This window comes from Copadichromis virginalis, linkage group LG22, assembly GCF_057382275.1.
Source record: "Copadichromis virginalis isolate Kocher_CV1m ecotype Utaka linkage group LG22, C_Virginalis_male_GT1.1, whole genome shotgun sequence".
Taxonomy (NCBI): domain Eukaryota; kingdom Metazoa; phylum Chordata; class Actinopteri; order Cichliformes; family Cichlidae; genus Copadichromis; species Copadichromis virginalis.
Window position 1 is genome coordinate 14,135,648 of NC_140638.1, and position 7,923 is coordinate 14,143,570.

The window sequence follows — 7,923 nt, forward strand, 5'->3', positions numbered from 1 at the left end:
CATGCTGTCTTGATTATATATAAATATGACTAAATGTATTACCCTGCTGCCATGTGATTGGCTGACTGGATAATGGAGTTAACGGGCAGTTGAACAATGTCCCTCATGAAGTGTCTACTGTGTATTTGTCCTCTCATTTCAACACAGCACCCTCTTCAGGACATTAAATACTACATATCTGAGCAGGTTTTGATATTAACCCTAGTTTAACTGTTTGAATTTTAGCCTCCACCGTGTCTCTTTAGACTGACCCGGCCTCCAACATGTTTAAACTACATTAAGTGAATCAGGGACTACATAGAATGTGTCCCAAGAAGTCGTTAACGGTCGAAACAACCACTTATAATAATCACTTATTCTTACTCACTCAGTGTTGCTTGGAGCAGACATCTCTAAGTCAGCCCGTGGGTGAGAACCAACTGGGAACCCTCCATCCCAGCTGCAGCTATTTGTTGTCTGTGAAACATAGAGGGGAGGTCAGAGGTCAAATAAGTTCACAGGAACACGATGCTTTCACATGTTAATGTTCCAGCACGGCACAAGAAAAACACAGTGGTGATTATAATGTTTTTAGGACACTGTTTAGTGAAATGTGTCGTAAACTCACGTTTGATGGATGCATCTGCTTAACTGGCGAGTAGAAATGAGACCGGGGTGCTAACTGTTTAAAATCAACACAAGAAAATACAGAGAAACAGGGTAGGGTGGTAGAGACAATTGTGATGATCCAGCTGCATTTAGAGAGTCATAGCCAGTCAGTTATTAGCATGTTATGCACAGTGGTGGAAAGAGGAATATATTAATTATGGTGTAAAACCTTTAACTGAGTGATTCATGTTCAATTCAGTGTTTTCAGATAGGCATTTTGCACTTTAATGCCACGCCATCTGACACTACTTGTTACTTTACAAAATAAAACACTCTAAAATCTTTTCAAACACTGGTATATTTGAATCCACCCAACATTAAGTGAACTAGTTAGGACACATCTCAACCCCCAACAACAAAAACCTTTGTTTAAGTAAGAGGATAAATCCTAAATCTTCTTTTTTTCCTGTGAGTGTGTCCTGGGCTTAGATAGACAGGCTTACAAACATACTGCACCACAGTGGAGGCAGTCTTGTCATACGGGCACGTATGGCTGCCAGTGGAACCGGCTCACTGGTGTTTGTTGGTGATGTGACTGCTGTTAGAAGCAGCAGAATGAACTGTGAAGTGTACAGGGCTATAATCGCTGCTCAGATTCAGCCAAGTGCTGCTTCACAGTGCAAAAGGATAATGACCCAATAGATAATGCAAAATGAGTCTAAGAGGTTCTCAAGGCAAAGAAATTGTGATGTTCTTCGATAGCAAAGCCGGTCAGCTGATCTCAACCTAACAGAGCACCCAGCTTTCCAGTTATTAAATACAAAACTGAAGAAGGAAGGACCCACAAACAAGCAGCCAGGGAAGGTGGGCCAGCTGAGAATTTCAAGGGAGAAAAAATGGTATTTGGTGATGATTATGGGTTCTAGACATCAGGTAGTCACCGACTGTAAATGATTTTCATCCAAGCAATAAAAACAACCCTTAAATCTAAAAGTATAAAATTATGCCTCTGAAAATAGTGGTTTATGTATAGAAACGGTTAAAGCAACATATTTGTAGCCTTCCTTGAATTAAAGCTGAAAGTCTAACCTTTCAACAACATACAGATTTTTTTTTTGTGTTTAATTTAAAATCCTCAGTGACGGTGTGCCTACGGCAGCAAAAACTGCAGCAAAATGTGTCTTGGTCAAGCAAATTAAGGACCTAACTGTACACAACCAGCACTGAGGAGGTCTTAAGACCTCAAAATGCCACTGTTGACCGAAACCCAAGAGTGTCATAAAAAAAAGAAAAAATCAGGGGTGTGTGGGTTGAGTTTTAACCAGCTAATGCGTTTAAAGACTCACTTTGGTCATGCAGCAACAACATGAGAGCTGATGGTGTAATCACGGTATCGCTGGCTTGAGACTGCAAGGACCTTTTGTTGCTGTTTCTCTTTCCCCCACCAAGTCTTTACTGTCATCTACATAAAAAAGTAAATAACCCTCCCACCCAACACCCTCAAAATACACTAAATATTACACAAAATAGAACAATGTTACACTATCTCACTAAAAATGGGGTTTGACGCTCACAAAAGTGTTATGAAGGCTATTGTAGAGGAATAGCTGTGAGAACAGACGTGTATGATGCTGATGTGAGCACTGACAATCACCCCCAGGACATTTTCACACGAACAGAGGATGAATATTCAAAAAGAATGACTCTCATGCAGTCATCCAGGAGGTACAACTTCAGCTCCTGGTGCCTCCTGCTGGAGCTCTGCAGCAACTGCAGCTACTGAGCAGCACCATGAGGTCCGAACACTCAGAAAATAGGACCAAAAAAAAAATATGACTTCCAATGTGTCTGAACTTTTCTTCTAATAATTTTCTGATTTTCAACACAGATGGCGATCATGTTGATCTTGAAATTTAAAAATGTGATTTTTTTTCCCTTTCTAAATGACTAAAAACAGCCAATTTGAAGGTTTTTTTTAATGATTTTAATTATTTTTACTGCACTAGAAATAATTAGAAATTCTGCTTTATCTTATTTTTTTATTATAGCTTCAGCATTTCAAGATTTCTTCTCATCCTGTAGCCAAGATAAACCTGAGAGGGAGCAGAATTCATTTTAAATGACTGAAGAAATAAAGATCAAAATCATTTTGCTGCTATTGTGGAGATACCTGTTTAAAATCTATGTATTTAAATTTATAAAAGAGCTCTTTGCAGCTCATAAACATGTTCAAACAAAGATGGGGAGTTTGGTTTATGGGGGTTGCAACTCCAAAGAAACGGGGAAGGAGGGTTTCAGATAATAATGAACATCAACATGCAAACAACTCTTCCAACATGGAAGATAAACTGATGAAATAAAGTCGTTTTTCAGGAAGTACCTCACCGGTGCAAATATTTCATTTAACCAAAAAACCCCTGAACATGGTCAAAGTTTAGACCCCAGTAAATTATACTCCCACGTGAAGTGTTTCCCACGCAGGCTGCCGCCTCCTCCTTGTTGCACCTCCACAGGTTCAAATTATAACCTATTTGTCTCCGTGTTCACACGGCTGCCTGTCAATCAGCTCTCCCACCCCCAGCGCAAATTGGTGCAGTGTGAAAACAGCCACTCCCTGATCCCCGTGGGGTCTAATTGGCTCGGATTTAAGAAGCCATTATATCAGTGGAGCTGATCTGAAAGCTGCAGTCTGCAGGCGGCCCGTACTTTTCATCGTGCTGAGAAACCGATACAGCTGCATCCAGCTGCTGCAGCCTCAGCCTGCACTCGCCTTACACTCCACAGAAGCTAACGACTCCTTCTGATATTTGTCACTGGCTGTTTGCAACGAATGATTAATTTTAAAAAGAATACTAGCTGACATATAATTCTAATCTTTAGTAATCAATACTGGAGGCAGGCCTAATTGTGTGTTTGGCTGTGACAGCGAGAAACAGTAAGGACTGAAAATTTTAAAAAAAGAGAGCGAGAGAGAGTGCTTGTGTTAGATATGTATTCATGAAACAGTGTATAGTGTTACAAACAAAAGAAAAAGCAGCACAGATGCTTCCTTATTTTATGTTTTATGAGAAATAACTGAACAAGAGCTTAGCCTTTAATGGCCATCACTGGCAGTCGTATGGTTTGCAGCATTGCACATTTAGAGCATGAAAAGTGCTTAACCAGTGACATTTTAGTCAAGAGCCGTGGTCTCAAACTGCTTTAAGCTCTAGTTTGAAGCAGTAAAACCAATGCATAATAACCTACGTTAAAAACACCCAAATAATTTTACTTTCTAGATTTTTTTGTGATATCATCCATTTACATTACAGACAATGAATGGATTAAGATCTCTTTTTAAAAAAGTGCAATTTACCATCTCAGTTTTCATTACTGGAAATGCTATTATCCTAACGCCATCATAAGGCTTAATGTGGTACATCATGCTGAGAGTAAAGTCTTTGTCAGTAACAGGCTGCAAAACTGGTGAGGATTCAGACCTGTGGATCACGTTAAATTAAATCTCATCCATTCCAATGATTCTGCTGCAAAATACACACGAACGTTCAAAAAAAGGTCATTCCCTCCTTCTCCGCAGTTCTGATCAGCTCACCGATTACTGTAAAATAAGCCTGAAATTCTTCAGTCTGTTTACTGAGGTCTATGTTCATTACTGTCTCTTAAGCACCTTTGAAAATGTAAATATGATTTTCTTTTTTTAAATGCAAAATTAAGAAAATGCAATTTGTAGACACACACACGCAATTACATGTCAGTTACATCCCTGAATATTGTAGTATTAAGTCCAGAAATCAGACACCCAAAACAAACAAATAAACAAACAAACAAACAGAAAGCTTCTGCATTTTTCCAAATTGGAATTCAGAAGCACGAGCAGCAACAAAGGCTGTTTGTATCCCAGCGAGCTGTGATGGTGGGGTGAAGGAAGGGCTGTGGGTACAGCTCAGTGCCGAGGTTCCCAGCCAACTTGGCACGCCTTTTCAACTTCGCCCCCCCCCCCCCCCCCCCCACCCCCCTCTTTCTTTCTCTTACTTGTGCAGACGAACGCAATCGTGTTAAGTCTTGAAAGGATTGCCCGATCATTAGCGATATCTTCGGGGGTAAATCATCCTCCGTTTCTCCTGAAACTCTCAGCCGCCATCGCACATCGAATCGTGTAAAATCTGCCACACGTGATGTGGAGAAAGCTTTTCATTGAGAAAATTTGAAGAGCAATAATTCTTTATTTTGATATTTATGGTCTCATTTTTAACGTAAATGTTTTTTTTTTATTATTACATTTTATTTGCCTGTGGAAATAGTTTCACTCTGACTAGTAGCTGATTGGCTGATGGAAAGAAACCATTAATTTTGGGGGTTAATTTCAGTACAAACGTTTTCTATTTTTAGCTTTTAAAAATGTGGAGATTTCCCAAATTTCTGAGCTTTATAATCATTTAGGAAACACATATATTTAGTTCATACTGAGTTTTCAAGACTCAACTTACATGTATATATTTTAAAGGTTAAAATATTACCTATAAATGCCAAAAATAACCAATAATTGTAAAAAATAGTAACGGAGCTGAGCAAAACTGCCACAAAAAGTACTCTTCACTCAATTTTTGTCCCTTTGTTTCACTCCTCTCCCTGCACTTCTCTGCAGCAGTCACTTTTGGGCGTCAAGCGCCTCACACTTGAGGTTTGAGGAGGTGGTTCCTCAATTAGCGAGCCACGCGTCCCGTGGAAGAAAGAGGAACTCCATAAGCAGTCCTTAAAGCCTGGCCTCTGTTCACTCTCCCCTCACCCCATGACCTCGGGGGTCACAGGCCACAATGCGCTCCCGTCCGGAACGGTGTTATCGGCTCCACGACAAAGGGGACGGATACCGACCTCCCGCTTTCAGGCCGAGCTGTGTGAGGCTATTCAGGGCCTGAGAACTGTGGTCCTGCTCTGGCAGGGACACCACTCTCATCAGCTCTGCTCTGTGAATTCAGCTTCACCCCTCGATCACTTCAGATAGTACAGACCTGAACTGCACACACATATAGTGCACAGCAGGGAAGCTGCCTGGGGCAACTACAGACCTGTACGTGTGATCAGTGAGCAGCACTAATGAGGAACTGTTTCAAGCAGAAGTAAATCAATGGAAGTACTGGGAAAGAAAAGCAATTCCTGTTTTTCTTCACACAAAACTACTCTTTCAAAGTTACGTCAGTTGTGGCTGAAACCTCTACTTTTATCTTACTTTATTATTATCTAACTTTCTACTTTCTACTTTTAATTATTGTACTTTAACTGCAAATCTAAACTCCAAATAAATTATGATTTATTATAAATGGTTACGCTGGGATTTTACTGATTCCTTGAGGGCAAGCTATCCAATATAAATAGATAGATAGATAGTTTATTGATCCCACAGGGGAAATTATTGCGTTACAGCAGCGGAATAAACATTAAAACTAGTACAGTTTAAAATAAATAAGTGCCACAAGTGCATAGTGAGGGGCTTATAATGTGAGACGTGCAGTTTTTATATATACACAGCAGTGATAAAAAAGACAAAGAAAATAAAAAACAAATATAAAGTTGAAGATGAGGAAAAAGTAAGACTGACAACGTGCAAGAGAGTGGTGCAAATCTAAAAAACACAACTGCAAGAAAGTTAAATACAACATGTGTGTTTCACGTGTTACAGAAAGAAAATTCAACACTTGGAAGAGGTGGAGCAGACATATCCAAGTCTGTGCTTAGACATGTTTGCTTTTAAATAATCCCAAGATGTAACAAATATACTGAAACACACAAAGGTGTTGACATTAATAAAGCAGGTGAGTATCGTTGTGTTGAACGGCACACCAAGACAATTCTATACTTTTATACTTTCCTGCTAAACATCCTAAATGAACTGATTAATTTTTATTAGTAAAGGTTTTTAGCATAAATCAGAGTTCAGGCTTACACTGAAGATTAATTGGAAGTTTCAGCTTCCTTCTATCAGTAAATTAAAGGAAATACAAGAATAAGGAGATAAAACAGATTTTTAAACTGAACGCATTATAATCCACAGCAGTCTGAGGTATGACCTCGGTAGGTTGCAGATTAGAAATTCCCAAATGGATTATTCTCTATAGCTGCAAACGATTTTATTCCTTTTATTTCAAGAAACTTACTTGAAAGAAAGTGGTGGAAAATTCAAGGTAGAAGAAGATTTAACAAATACTGAGACTGCAGTGCCTGAGTCTCATAGCAGCTGTGTTTATTTGAGCCTTTCTGGTTATTAGTATGGCAGTCAGCGACACGTTTTTTGTTGTTGTTGTAAGTGCTCAGCTGTGACATTAAACACTCCATCGTCGTCTCCTGACAGTTTGCCATTTAGTCTCTCACGTGCAACAAATCGTGGAACAATGCTGCCACCTGGTGGTAGAAAAAAACTGTAACGTGCAGCATGTGAGCTATGATTGATCGCTTTGAAAAATACCGCTTGGTTAAAATTCTTTATTATTATTAATTACAAATCGAGAAATAGAAACTTGGTGTATCTGCAATAATACTTACGGTAAATAATAATTAATTAATTACAATTATGTCTGTTTGCCCGTTTAAATGGCTCTCTCGACGCTTTTCACCTTTTACTTTGAAACGCTGCACATGCTAGCGTCCGAAAACACTCAGTTTCTCTTTCTCAATTATCACTGCACATTTGATTCACTGACACTTTAATCCGCTATAAAACAAAAAATTAAAAAAATAAATTAAAAATGCATTAAAACTTACTTTCTCGCTGTTATTGTTCCTCAATTTTCCTTACTTTCCCACCCGAAACCACGACACACATTTTGGTAGCCAATGAGCATTTAGATTGATCACTCGATTACCAATAGGAACGTCTATACAATCACCCCCCTCCCCCCCTGATTTTAGCAGCCACCTACGTTTAAACTAACCGGATTCACCTCATATCAGTTAATGCTGTCAATGTTTTGTGATTATTTTACTCTGCTGCAAGTAAAACTTCACTAAACTGCGTGAAATAAAAATGAGAGTCACACTGATTCTGTTTATGTACACGGCAGTGCTCACACGGCAGAAGAAAGCTGTGTTGAATTAAAATACCACAAAGTAACATTCATGTAGTAAATTTATAGTAGATGACTCCTGGGTGCACTAAATACGCATTAAACCCTGAGGAAATTTCAAAATAAGAGCTCTTCTTTTTCTTGGTTATTTTTTCTTAGACTTTACCTAATTTATCAAGAGTATTAAGAACAGCCTTTCCCTCATTTTTAACTTCACTGATCTGTATTTCTTTGAAATGATCATCTCGTCTAAAGAAAACTCGTCTAGCTTATGAAT

The 7,923-nt window shown here is 38.9% G+C and overlaps 1 long non-coding RNA gene across 1 annotated transcript; it reads right to left on the reverse strand.

Moving 5' to 3' along the window:
* Nucleotides 1-210: 210 nt before the first annotated feature.
* On the reverse strand, nt 211-7,460 carry LOC146682986 (uncharacterized). Its single transcript, XR_014917402.1, has 3 exons — nt 7,345-7,460; nt 608-661; nt 211-456 (listed from the first exon to the last, which is right to left on the reverse strand). It is a non-coding gene; the product is annotated as an uncharacterized LOC146682986 (long non-coding RNA).
* Nucleotides 7,461-7,923: the final 463 nt, after the last annotated feature.